The sequence below is a fragment of the Physeter macrocephalus genome, chromosome 14, assembly GCF_002837175.3.
Source record: "Physeter macrocephalus isolate SW-GA chromosome 14, ASM283717v5, whole genome shotgun sequence".
NCBI lineage: Eukaryota > Metazoa > Chordata > Mammalia > Artiodactyla > Physeteridae > Physeter > Physeter macrocephalus.
Window position 1 is genome coordinate 65,650,869 of NC_041227.1, and position 14,411 is coordinate 65,665,279.

A 14,411-nucleotide genomic window follows, 5' to 3' on the forward strand; every position below is an offset into this window, starting at 1 on the left:
GTACTGTTTCCCATAGTGGCTGCACCAACTTACATTCCCACCAACAGTGTAGGAGGGTTCCCTTTTCTCCACATCCCCTCTAGCATTTGTTATTTGTAGACTTTTTAATGATGGCCATTCTGACCGGTGTGAGGTGGTACCTTATTGTAGTTTTGATTTGCATTTTTCTCGGAATTAGTGATGTTGAGCATCTCTTCATGTGCCTACTGGCCGTCTGTATGTCTTCTTTGGAGAATTGTCCGGTAAGGTCTTCTGCCCATTTTTTGATTGGGTTGTTTGTTTCTCTCACTACTTCTATTCAACATGGTATTGGGCTCATCTTGATGAGATTGAAAAGCACACAATGGCAGGGACTTTATATTTCCCTGTAATTTTGCTGACTTCGCCATTTTAGCAAAAAATAATTTATTCTAATGGGATTTGCATTGCATAAAATTATAATGTTTTTAAGAACAAGGTGCTGTATATTTATGAAATCGTTGAGGCTAAGGTTTAAAATGTATTGGCATGTATTTTCCACAAAAACTCATGTGCAAAGCTATATACTCTGCAGCTTTGACATTAACATATATTATTTGCATAAACCATAAACACTGGGCAATTTCTTTGTCAAACAAAAAGTACTGATTACCTTAGAAAGGATATTAATATCTTTTCTTTATCCATATTTTTAAATTTTGCTGACTGTATTTTGATGATCATTCATCTTGTCTGGTAGCACAATCTGTAGCAAAGACTCTCTCAATATTTCCCAAAACAAAAAATAAGATACAGGAAAGGCAACGGCTTCTAAATGTGAATGGTCTGTGATACAGTAATTTTAATCGGTAGCAGAAAGCCTTCCTTCAGCTGAAGTTCACAGCTATTAGACCTGGGCAAATGCCAGGGAGACATCGGGGTGTCAGTAAATATATTTTCAAATTAAATTTCATGTTTATTTTCCACCCTCCTTAAAAGCTTTCCAGTTGGAGTTTTGGTCCACTGAATCTAGCTAGTTTCCTTTGGGGAAAAAAAAAAAAAAGAGTTGTTCATGTAAATCTTTGTGTGTTTCCCCTCAATGGCTTGGGAATCCTTGGGACTCATTCCAGCTGAATTGATAGAAACAAAGCTGAAATTGCATCGCCCCAAACTTGGGATTCCATTTTGTGTGTGAACAAGTGAAGTGGCTGATACTGATGGTAAAAAAGGAAGGAACAGTGATCTTAGAGTCAAACAGATGAGGACTTCACTGACTGGGGATGCAGCTGTGATCAAATTATTTAATTGCTCTAAACCATTGCTCATCATACCGTGGACTGTGGTGAGGATTAAATGAATTGATCCATACACGGAGCTTAGACGGTGGCTTATACACAGGAAGCACTCAATAACTTTAGATGATGTTATTACTATTATTACTAAAACTATATGCATTGGAGATAATGAGGCCTGCAACATAGACTTCTGTGGAAATTAAATGAGGTCAAGTGTCTGACATGTGGTGGAAACTCAGTACATATGAGGGTTTCTACCTCTCCCCTGAGGAGAGACCCCCCCCCTCCACTGAGCGCTCATGTAATATGAACCCCAAAGGACAGCTGGGACTTGGCCAGCATGAGCTCCATTTTGGTTATACACAGAGGATCATTGGATGAAAAGGCAGGATTTGAAATCCAAGGAAATTAGTAATGAGAGTCACCAAGCATGTCCCTGTCACAGAAGATGTTTTAGTTCTTGCCTCGCAGACTGGAGTCTTCTCTACCCCAGGGTAAGGATGCTGCCAGGTGAATTTGGAGGCTTTGCCAAGCATTCACCCATTTATAACCAACTTTGCGGTGTGTGCTGTGTGGTAGGTCTGATGGAACTAATACAATACGAGCAGCTTTCTGCCTGGCGGGAAATGCTAATTGGCGACTTTGAAAAAAAAATGATAAAGGTGTTTTCCCAGGGTCCATGAGAATTTGGAGAGTGGGGAATGCCCATATATAGTCGATTCAGCTGCTTTAGAAAACGACTTGGCAACATCTAGCAAAGCTGAAGGTGTTTGTATTCTAAGTCCTGTCACTTCTCCTCTTAAATATAACCTAGAGGGATGGTTCTCAAAGTGTGGCCCCATGAGCAGCAAAACCCACATTACCTGGAAACTTGTTAAAAGTGCACATTTTGTTACCAAACCAAATTTGGGTCTGCTCGCCTGCACGTGGTAAAGCCAATCTACTGACATCGGGTTGTAGTGAAGGAAAGTGCAGCATTTATAGTAGGGCACCAAGCAAGGAGAACAGGCGGCTCATGCTCAGAAGACCCGAACTCCCCGTTGGCTTTCAGGGAAGGGGTTTTAAAGGCAGTGGGAGGGAGGGGGCTGCAGGCTGCATGATGAGTGCGTGCATAGTACTGGGATTTGGAAGATCAAGGTGAAGTTTCAAGCATCATCAACCTTCTGGTTTTAACCAGTCTAGGGTCTGCATTCTTGCAGTCAGCAGTTTCCATCTGGAGGGGGTCGGCTTCCTGTAAAAACGATTCAGGACTGTGTGTCAGGCCTGTATCTGTGTCTTTCAGGGAACTGGGAGTTTGGTGATTCCGCCATGTGGCAGATTTGTAGTCTAAATTGGTACCAGTTTCCCCACCCAATAGCTATTCTTCGTTTCTACATCTTCACATTCCTAATCGTTTAACTCTTGAGTCAGCCTTTTGAGACTCAAGGGAGGCCCAGGAGACTAAAGCAAAAGCCTTTTACTTCAAGGAACAGGGACCCAGGGGCTTGAATATGGTCTCAATTCTTGAATCTCATCTCAGACTTACTGAATCAGAAACTCTGGGAGAGGGACCCAGCAACCTTTGTTTTAAGAAGCCCTCCAGGTGATGCTGGTGGACTCTCAAGTTTGAGAACTACTAGCCTGGAGGTATTCTGGAGCTGAGGCACAAAGGAGTTGGATGAGAAAATGTTGGAACTGGAAGTGATCTAAATGTCCATCACCATCATTATGATACATTCCTATGAAATCATACTATTCAGAACTGAACAAGACCATACACAACAAAGGTTGTATCTCAGAAACATAATGTTGAGAAAGAACAGACTTGTGGTTGCCAAGGTGGAAGGGATGCGGGGAGGGAAGACTTGGGAGTTTGGGATTAGCAGATGCAAACTATTATATATAGAATGGATGAACAGCAGGGTCCTACTATATAGCACAGGGAACTATATTCAATATCTTGTGATAAACCATAGTGGAAAAGAATATGAAAAAGAATGTATATATGTGTATAACTGAGTCACTTTGCTGTGCAGCAGAAATTAACATAATATTGTAAATCAACTATAGTAAAATTTAAAAAACCCACAAAAACCAAAAAACATAATGTTGAGAGAGAGGGAAAAAAAGCAAGTTGCCTAAGAATCCATGCAGTATACCACCACCATTTATTTTATAATGTTAAAATTGCAAAAAGAATTATATAGCTATGTGTATATAGTTATGTATAGTTTAGGGATGAATGCATATGTAGAAAAATTAGGGGACGGGAAAGAATGTGATAGGAAAAGCTACACAAGGGATTTCATCACTATTAGCAAGGTTTTATTTCTTAAGGTGAGTGATGGGCATGTTGGTTTTCATTAAATTATTCTTTGTTTGAATGTCTAAAATATATCATCAACAACTAATTTTAAGGAGAAGCTTTCCTAAAATAGGTCTCTTTGTTCCCAGGGTAATTTCCCTTTTCCCATCTTTGTTGGAACATGAAAACCTCCAACTACTTGCTGAACATCCCTTACCAGAGGAAACGCTGGGCCAGCATTGCCTTGCTGTATGAGCCAGTTCGGTTCTGTGCATGAGCCGGAGAGCAGCTTGTCTGTTTTTTCTGGTTTCATATTTGTGGACTGTATATATTTCAAAGTATTGTCTCACATATTTCGTCCTGAAAATAACTCTGCGAGTGAGTGTGGATATTATTATTCCTCAGTTGACAGATGATGAAAAAAAAATCCAAATTAGCCAGCATTTATTGAGCACGCTTTATTGCTATCTCTGGAGAGAAGTGCTTAACACACATTTTCTCATGTAGTCATTAGAGTTAACCCATTTGATGGATGAAGAAACTGAGTTTCAGAGAGGTTAAAGGAACTTGCTCAAGTACAGTACATGCAGTGTCAGAAGTCAAAAGCAGATCTGTATGAAGGTCAGAACCTTGCTTTAGTGACTAGTCTCTGCTATCTTTAAAGAATAGTGTGGTTCCCTAACTGGTCTAAGGCTGATTGCGTTTGGAAACCAACCTACATACTGTCTCTTATGCCAAAAGGTGGTCCACACTGTTTTTCTTTGTTTTTGGTTTAACCTTCTATATAAGTCAGGTTTCTTGATTGCAAGTAATATAAATTGTTGCTGGCTTATGTAAGCATTAGAGAACTTAGTGGGAAAATATCAAGAGGAATGGAAAAGAAGACTGGAAGAAATGGAAATGGATAGAAGTATATTCTGGAAGGCTGGGCAGCAAAAACCACAGCCATGTTCAGACCAGGAAGAGGGGAGAGCTAGTCTTCTCTTCTGGGAGAAAGTCAACCTGAATTACTTTCTTCCTAAGCCTACAAAATAAGAGAGAATAATCTCTTTCTCCCTCCTACCACTGCTACCCATCAAAAAAAAAAAAAAAAAATCAGGATGTTATTAAGAAGGGGTAAATGGGTGTTGGCAATGCAGTCAGTGGCTTATGTAAGCATTAGAGAACTTAGTGGGAAAATATCAAGAGGAATGGAAAAGAAGACTGGAAGAAATGGAAATGGATAGAAGTATATTCTGGAAGGCTGGGCAGCAAAAACCACAGCCATGTTCAGACCAGGAAGAGGGGAGAGCTAGTCTTCTCTTCTGGGAGAAAGTCAACCTGAATTACTTTCTTCCTAAGCCTACAAAATAAGAGAGAATAATCTCTTTCTCCCTCCTACCACTGCTACCCATCAAAAAAAAAAAAAAAAAAATCAGGATGTTATTAAGAAGGGGTAAATGGGTGTTGGCAATGCAGTCAGTGTGGCAGACACACAGACCGGAAGTTCATATCCCTAAGCAGGCAGTTACATTAAGCAAGGAAAGAAAGAAAGAAATACATCTTTGTTGCCTGGCTTCCCCCAGTGGGTAATTAAAATGATGCTACTGCTGTTTTTCACTACATTCAAAAGTGTTTTAATTTGTATTTAGCCAGAGGCTTTCCGGCAACAGGAACATTTTTACAAATCTAACAAATAATTATAAATAAATAAAGTCTCCACTTCTGCTATTTGGGGGGAACGTTTCCTTCAGGTAACACGTTTATAAATCCACCTGTTTGACAATATGGAGCTAAAGTAACAGTAGAGCTTGAACTGGTTGCTTAAGTGACAGTTGAAATGGTGTATTTGTCACCATAGAAATGAAAAACGATATCATGCAGGGAGGTAATCTAGTCCCAAAGGCACCGTGAATGCTAAATTACAGTAGACCTAGAATACAACATTGCATAATTCTTGAATAAAGGATACGAGGAACAGAAAACCTAAGGTAGCAAGAATTCAGGTTATAAATTCACAATTTATAGTTAAGGTGATTTCGAGACTATTGATTTGGTCTCTAAGTGCACCCCCAAAATGTATCTGAGAGCTATTCTTCAGTGACACTGGGTACAATAGTAATGAGAAAGAGAACTTAAGGAGGAGTTGCTATGTGGTTATGTGCTCAGTATGGGTTGATGGCAATTACAGTGGATTTTTCAATCTTCAGTTCGTGGATGATTACAAATGGAGCTTAGGAGATACCACATTTCCTTCCTAGGGCCAGCTAAGATCTTTCTACTGCAGAATATTATCAAGTCAGAAAACTCACTGGATGCCATCCAGTTCATTCATGTTCAGATGAAGCATATATGAACCCCAAATGTGAAATATACCCATAACCTGCTTTCCTTTCATTCTGAATGACCAAGGTCCTAGGTGGACAAATTGGGGTTCTGTGTGGCCTCAGGAGGGAAGAGTTTTTCAATAAGGAATTTGTGTAAAAAACCTATTATAAGGCCCACTTTCCAGACATTTTCCAGGAACTCTTAAGAAATGATATAATCTTGTTCTTAAAAAGTCTGGAAGGTGGGGGGGAGAGTGGAGGAGGGGAGAGCCTATCTCTTGTAAAATATGCTGAAGTCATAAAAAAACAAAACAAAACAAATGTCTTTGGGGTGGGGAAGGCCTCAGTGCCTACCTCCATCTGTCTGAAGCGGGTATGTGGATATTCCAGCCAGGACAGCCCGTTCATGGCATGGTGTATGTAAGGTTGGATTCCTTCGATATAACAGAATCATTGAAGAAATAATATATGTGAATCATATTTTCATTGCAGTAATGGATCTCACTCTTTAAGAAGTCTTGTTGTAAGTTAAATGCTTTTTTTAGAACTTAAAAAAATCACTTTTTTTTTTTTTTTTTTTTTTTTTTTTTTTTTTTGTGGTATGCGGGCCTCCCTCTGCTGTGGCCTCTCCCGTTGCGGAGCACAGGCTCCGGACGCGCAGGCCCAGCGGCCATGGCTCACGGGCCCAGCCGCTCCGCGGCATGTGGGATCTTCCCAGACCGGGGCGCGAACCCGGTTCCCCTGCATCGGCAGGCGGACGCGCAACCACTGCGCCACCAGGGAAGCCCTAAAAAATCACTTTTATTGAAGAGAGGCAGCATAGCATCATGGGAAAGAGCAGAGGTGCTGGAGTCAGGTGCCTGGTTAGAATCCCAACTCTGTAGCTCCCTAGCTGGAGGAAGGGTGCTTTGGTTTCCCAGATGCTAAATGGGGATGCTAAGAGAGGAATACATTTGAATAGTGTATCATAAGTATTCAGTGAATATCAACTACTAGTACTATGACTTAACTACATCAGGTTTGCTAAAAGCTGTCTCAGCTTTAGTGGAAGTATATTGCAGGCTTCTTATCTTATGCTGTCTTCCTAGAAGTACTCGTCTGACTGATGCATTCTCTTTATCGCTCTACTTCCCTTTCATTTACCATTTACTGTTACCTGCTATTTGTCAGACACATGTAGCTGGTTTTAACAAAAGGAAAAGATAATAGTTTCCGCTTTCAGGGAACTCACAGTCTAATGGCAGAAAACCAATGAGTCTATGATGGTGATTCATATTTGCAGTTCATTCTTCCATTTCATCGTGTCCTGGTAAAATGTCCTCAGTGTGCTGTTCACTCCAGAATCTTTGGATAATCGCCCAGTGTCCTCAATTGGCTGTTGAAGAGCTGTGATGCCCTATTTGCTCACGGTCCTTCTTTAGAACATCAGTGCCTTCTGTGTCTCTTTATGGATCCTCCCATTCTTGAGCACTATACTGGGTTTGCATCTTTCCAGAGAAGCTGGAGTAGATCCAGCCCACTGAGGTGGCCCTTAATCATAAGTCACTGGATATCTTCAAAATCAGACCTGTGCTCAACCAAGAAAATACATAAGCCCTTTTGGGGTCTTTTTTTTTTTTTTTTCAGTAATCCCGATGAGAAATTAAGGATCCCTTGAGGGATGGGGAGGTACCACCAGCGAATTGTCTTTTGTGATTTGCCTTCCCTGCCACTAGGTGTCGCTGCTCCACATAAATAAAATGGAACCAAATGGCCTTGGCACTGTGAAGTCTGACCATTGGTTAAGGGGATCTGGCAGGTTTAGGTATGTCCTCATTTTAAAGTTGTCAAGTAACCAGAAGACTGGCTACCATACAGGAACCAACCCTGCATAAAAAGCCTTGGAAAATTAAAGTATCTGACACATGTGAGTCCAGCACTCTGTGTATATCCTCTTTGGTATTGATCCTTTTAAAACAGATCTTTAAAGATTAACTTCTTGGAACAAAGATAATGTCTTTATGGAATGTACTATTTATGTCTCTGTCTGGGAAGAAATATCTGGTTGTATGAAGACATCATACAGACAGCAAAGGAAATCTCGCAAAAGAAGACTATTTGTCCTTCTACCGTGGCCTTCTTCTCATGAGAGACAAAGGCTTAAAAAGTAACCGTCCCTGCTTGATCCTCCCTTCCCCCAGTTTTAAAGAATTTTTCCAGAATTTTCTGCCTTAGGACAATTAGTAGTAGTTCCTCAGCAGTTATGAGGGGCTACGAGCAAAATAAAAGCACCTCCCACTCATTTCCCACCCTCCTTCCCCCCAACACACAAATGCACAGAATTATTATTGATTCAGTGATACCTGACACACAGGAGATCCCTCCTTGAGTTACTTACGTGATCTCTTTTTTTTTTTTTTCTGGCAAGAGGATATTGTGCTCTGTTCTAGCATTTATTAAAATACAGGGGCCTTGAACAACAACCAGAGTGATGAGCAATGACCATCACTCTAGTTTTCCGTCTTTGAGGAGTTGGCAGAGTGAGGTTTTAGAATGCCAGCCTTAAGTGGTCCTAGACAGGGTTTTCTGCCCTCATCCTGTCCCCTAATTTTGTTGATAAAGTAATGATCACAGAAGCCAGCCAGGACTTTGAGCTTTATGTGCCATTGGGATCATGGGCTGAATTTTAGGGCAGATCTAGTCCTTTGCAAGTAAAAGGCAAACACTACTGATTAAAAGAAGCAAAGTATAGGCAGAGAAGAAGCTAAATCTGGAATGCTTTCCTTATTAAATATTTATCATATAAGACATGGGTTCAGTCCAGAATGTGATGGTTGAGTTATACCGCCTGTGGCGTGTTGATGAGGAGAAACCAGAATGCCCTTTTTGGTTGGTCTCTTCTTAACAGCAAAGTAAGGTGTCTTGATCATCTGCACATCCTTTTTATCCTGATAACTCAGAGGAATATGAGGGGGTGTGATGGAGATAGTTCAGACAAGACTCCTGTCCAGAATTCCTTAAATGTCCTAAAAACCTTTCCGGGAAACCTCTGTTGAAAATACTGGGCAGAAAGCTTTGGTTATTGCAGTAGAAGTTTGAAATTGGTTTAGGATTCCTTTAGCCATTTTAGGAAGCAATCTATTATGAACCAGAAGTTTCCCCACATAGTATGGCTCTGTCATGTGAGCGAGACATCTTGACTATTCCACTAGAGAGTGTTTTGATAGGTTATAATAAATAACTTTAGTATTTTATTTTACTCCCAATATCAAATAAATTGTTGGTCCTCATGTAACTTCTAGTCTAGCCAGTGCCTTCATGTAAATAGTTCTCAGATGCTATCACATTGTAATGATAAAGATAATGTAATGTCAGCTTCCTGGAACAGAAAAGTGATTTTTTTCCATAAAGGGCATTTGTAAATGGGTCATTAACTAATTTTATGAGTACCTTAATGCCTTGAGCGCTGTGAGGATATAATGTATCAACCTACTGGGGCCAAAATTGATTCAGAAAAGGATTTCATCACCTAAAGAATATCCTCTTATGAGATATTACACATGCTAACATCCTGGATCAAATAAACAGTGAAGAGTTTTTATTTTTGCAGCCAGCACCCAAGTAAATATTACTCATGGGTGAGCTTGTGGTGCTACACCCATTCCCTAGGCCATCCATGGTCAAGTAGGCTTTTTGTCCTAGACAGAAGAGTCACATCATTTGCCAAATGAAATCCAGTATTTAATTCTTCTAACATTTTTTCCTTCATGTTTAATTCAAAACCATGGTCAGTCCCATGGAGCGTCTTGCATCATTAGATTAGCCTTCACAAGTGGGTCTAACTTGTCCTCTGGTCTATGAGTTTCCAGTGGAGGTGGTGTAATGCACATTAGGCCCTACATCAGTGGGTGATAGACAAGAGTATTCCTTCAATATGTTTCTCCCATTCTTACAGCTGAAAGTATAGTCTTAAACCCAGAGCTGTAATGAAGAGGCTAGGATTATCCATAGCTAAGAGTTCTAAACACATTCTGATAGAGACTTATAATCAGTACAAATTGTAACGGCCGTAGAAGGAATCGTTCTGCAGATGGCTTTATTCTCAAGTACTCAGGACCATCTGGCACTTTGAGGCTGAGCCCAGCCCCACCACTATAAGAAACCATATTTGCAGTGTGTTGGCACAAATACGGAAGTCAGTGGCTCCTTGACATTTTAGAGTCTTCATCATATGGCAAGTCCAGCTGAAGATCATGCCCTGTTCCAGTGGGCAGGGAAGTGGCTCAGATGAGGTTGCTTTTTGTTGAAGAAAAGGTCACCTCAAGGAGTCTTGAAGCTTTGGCTGAAGTTTGGGGATTACATATGGCGCTATGAACCACTTCTTTTAGGTTGAGTGAAATACTTGCAGTATTGATGTAGAAATCTAACAATTTAACACCCAAAGATCTGAGTTTATGTTAAAGTAAGTTTGGATAATTGATACACTGAAACAATGTGGGCTTTTTCTTAGCTACTTTTAAAACACTTCAAACAACTTGAAAATTGTATGTCTCGTACTGTACTGTGGGTTTTCTTTTTTCTTTCTTTCCCCTACTCCTACCCCCCTCCCCCGTGGGCTGGGATATTTTTGAAGACAGAAACTGTGTCTTTTTCATCTTTTTATTCCCAGAATCTAGGACCTGGATGGGCACGTTTTAGATACCCAGTAAGTTAATTGAACTGAGTCCTGAAAACTTTCTTTGTGTTTTTGCTTTATTAATCCCATTATTAGGAAGTCCTTGAAATATGGTTCTACCACCAGAATCCTAGGAATCAGAATCTTCAGGGACCAATGACTATTTTGAACTCAAGCAGCTTAGTGCCCTTTTGTAAGGATTTGATGAGTGTTCTATCAGTATTTCCTGAGAGAATAGGTAATTTTGAATGTACCAGCCTCACTGTTTACTAGCTGTGCTACCTGGAACAAGTTATTCTGACTCTCTAAAGCCTTAGCTTCTTCGTCTAGAAAATGGGGCTGATAATAGTATCTACCTGGGAGGCAGTGGATTTCATGAAATGAGCATATAAAGAGATGAACAACATGAGTCGTAACTGTCAGCCATTGACTAAGTCTTGACAAGAAGGATGGATACCTCCCTGCACTTGCGCAGCATAACTCTCATTCCTTCCTCCTTCAGACCATTGTCTTCTTGGAAAGTGAATGATTGTTATTGGTACCCCCAAATTTAGTGGGTTAAAACAACAATTTATCATTATTTCTCAAAGTTTTGTGGGTTAATCTGGCTTAGCTGGGCAGTTCTCATTATGGTCTCTAAAGCAGTTCCTGTAAAATAGTTGTTACCCGAAAATTGAGTTCACCTCTTGGTGGGTGTCAAGCCAGTAGACACAACTAAGCCAAAGACTGGAAGAAGAAAGGATTCATTGTTGCTTTTGCAGCAAGTAAGGAGAACGCCGGGGATCTTTCCCAAAGCCAGTGTGTCCCCAACAGCAATACTGGGGAAGTTTTAAGGGAAGCGTACATGCATCTTCATGCATGAAAGGGCTTGAGCAAAGGAAAATTCAGCATAGAACTGGGGCAAAGGTCAGCAGAGTCCAAGCTTTAGTTGACTGAAGTCAAGAGGGTCAACGGCATCTTTGCATCTTCTACCTGGCTGAGGGCCTTAGTTTCTGCAGAGCTCAAAGGTGTATTATTATGTGTATCCCTTGAGGAGGAACCGGGACCCTGCCTTATCACTGCACCAGTGTTTGACTGCCTTTTTTCTGTTCCTTCCTTTGTTCCCTTAAGATCATTAATTATTGAGACCTGTTCGAGGGCAAGCATTGCGGCCAGGCTTAGATCACAAAATGGCTTAGACCAGAATGGATTCTCTTATGTCAAGAAAGCCATTCCTGGAACTTCCCCGGTAGTCCAGTGGTTAAGACTCCGCGCTCCTAATTCAGGGGGCCTGGGTTCGATCCCTGGTCAAGGAACTAGATCCCGCATGCCGCAATTAAGACCCGGCGCAGCCAGGTAAATAAATAAATAATAAAATTTTAAAAAAACAACGAAGAAAGCCACCCCTGGCTCTCTTTCTCTGGGGATCCCCTAACCTGGCTGCTTACGTAGTGGCTTCTGAAGGCTTTGTCTGGGGTCACTTCCTCTGCTGGCAGTTGATGCTGGCTGTCAGCTGGGAGCTATCCACTGGAGCTCCTATATATGACCTCTCCATGAGGCCTGGGGTTTTCAGGGCCGTCTCAAGGAAGTTGCCCTTTTCCAGGGCAGCTAATTTCCAACAGGGGGCAATCCTAAGAGCAGGCATTCCAGGAGACCCAGCCCAAATGCAAGATTTCTACGACCTAGCCTTAGACCTGTGTCACTTCCACAGTATTCTGTTTGTCAAAACTAAATCCAGGGACCAGCCCAGACTTGAGAGGAGGAAGCTGTATCAGGGCACGAATACTGCGAGGCATGGTTTACTGGGGGAAGGTCGGGTAGAAGCTTATCTTTCGAGATGAGCTACCCAAGTGAGCTCAGCTCCTCTGGCAGAGAGCCTGGAAATAAACATGGCGGGGGAATTTGTCAAAAGATCCTCTACCTTTAACAACTGTAACCAACTTCAGTCTTTCAGTCATGGCTATTAATGAGTCCTGTTACTTATATGGCAGCAGCCTGCGGCATTGCACGCGGGATTTTCTGATTATCGTGCAAGTCTTGGACTGCATTATCATTTGAAGGATCAGGATTGCTTCATGCAAGGTGATCAGCTGTGACACTGCTTGAACTTCATTCTGATGGGTTTTGAAAGGCTTCTCCTCTCAAGTTGGCCCAGCCTCCTGAAATTTGTATCCTGTGTTCTTGAAACAGACAGTATTTCCCTCCAGTTTAAGTTTTAAGTTGATATCCCTGAGCTTATCTGCAATGAGTTAAAGCAAGAATTCTCAACTGCTGAACAAGCCTCATCCCGACTCTGGTCCATCATTAATTATTCTCCCTGTGTGTATTCATTTCTAACACTTCAGCATCCAGCCAATACCACTTTCTATTCTTTTGCAAAGATATATTTATAGTTTTGTTGCGTATTAAACAAATTTGGGATCATTTGTTCATTCAACTAGACATTCACATTTATTGGTTCAGGAATTATTTTCTGAGTGCCAGTACGTCTGAAATTTTATTTCTTTTTTAAAAAACATACCTTGGCCATTCTTCTGTATCAGTACATATAGTTGTCCTCATACTTTTTAGTTGCTGAATGAGATTATTCATTTAGCCCTTCCTTTCATGATGCTCTCATAGTATTTTCCACTTTTTTGACATTACAAACAATCCAACGGTGATCCTCCTTGAACGTGTATCTTTGGGCGTATACACAACATTTTTTTCTGTTTGAGTCTAAGAAAGTGGAAATGCTGGGGTCAAGGGTCGAGGAGAAGTCCCGTTTAAAGTTTTGATTAAATGATGCTGAAAAATTGACTTTCACAATGGCTCTACCAAGGAATAGCATGTGATAATAATAGTGATGCCCTGTGCTCTGGCAACATTGGATATCGTATTTCTTCCTCTCTTTAATTTTTGCCAATCTGAAGGCTGAAAAATGCCATCTTACTGTTTAATATGTCCTTTGGTAAAGTTTATTCTTAAAAATTTAATGCACATTTGTTTATTTGTTTCTCTTTTCCTCTAAATTACCAGTTCTGGCCTTTGTCCATTTTTCTGCTATATTGTTTTTATCTTGGTGATTCCTATTATGCTCCTTTATATTACTGATGGTATTTGGAAGTGTCACCTGCAAGGAACAGGGAACCGGCCTAACAATGACTTTAACGAGTAGGGGTTTACTTTTCTTAGGCAGCAAGAAGCCTAGAGGTGTGAGGCTGTTGGCATTTGCTCTGTGGCTCAGTCTTCTCAGGACTGGGATCTCTGTAATGCTCTTGGCTTTTTCCTCTTGATCACAGAATATTAGTGCCATATTTCTGTCCTTTTTATCAGAAAGCTACAGCTTTCCCCAAATCTGCAAGGAAGTTTATAATGGCTGGAATGGAGATAGGAACAATCAAAAGACTGTTGATAAGGAGTTTTGGGTTAACTCACCAGCAGTGGCTGCCACTTTGGTATTAACACCTCCCGTTACTTGCCATTTAAGTCGCATTTTCCCATTTGTCATCAGTATCTTAATGAAGTTTCGAGTATCTTTCAGCTCACAGAAATTTACATGTTGAAGGTAGTCAGTTCTGTTATTACATTTGTTTGTGATTTTAGTTTTCATTATTTCCATTATGAATTGTTTTCTGTTTTCTCATATATTCATATTTCTGATTTTTATGTTTCTTTAAAAAATCAATCTGGGATTTGATTTTATTTATGTGGGAAAATACTTTTTACCCTCCCCACCCCACAAATGAATAGTTTTTTTTTTTTTTTTAACAAGTAGGAAGTTTATTTTTCTTATGTAAAAAAAGGTCTAGATTACCGTGAGAGGAGTTTTTTTCAGCTTTATTGAGGTGTAATTGACAAACAAAAATGGTATATATTTAAGGTATAAAACTTGATTCTTTGATGCATGTTTACATTGCATGATGCACTGATATATGTTTGCAATCACCACAATC

At 40.5% G+C, this 14,411-nt stretch overlaps 1 protein-coding gene across 1 annotated transcript in view; it reads left to right on the plus strand.

Annotated features, from left to right (window-relative positions):
- Positions 1–14,411, plus strand: part of HS3ST4 (heparan sulfate-glucosamine 3-sulfotransferase 4) — a 384,854-nt gene that overhangs the window by 125,487 nt on the left and 244,956 nt on the right. The window lies entirely within an intron of this gene.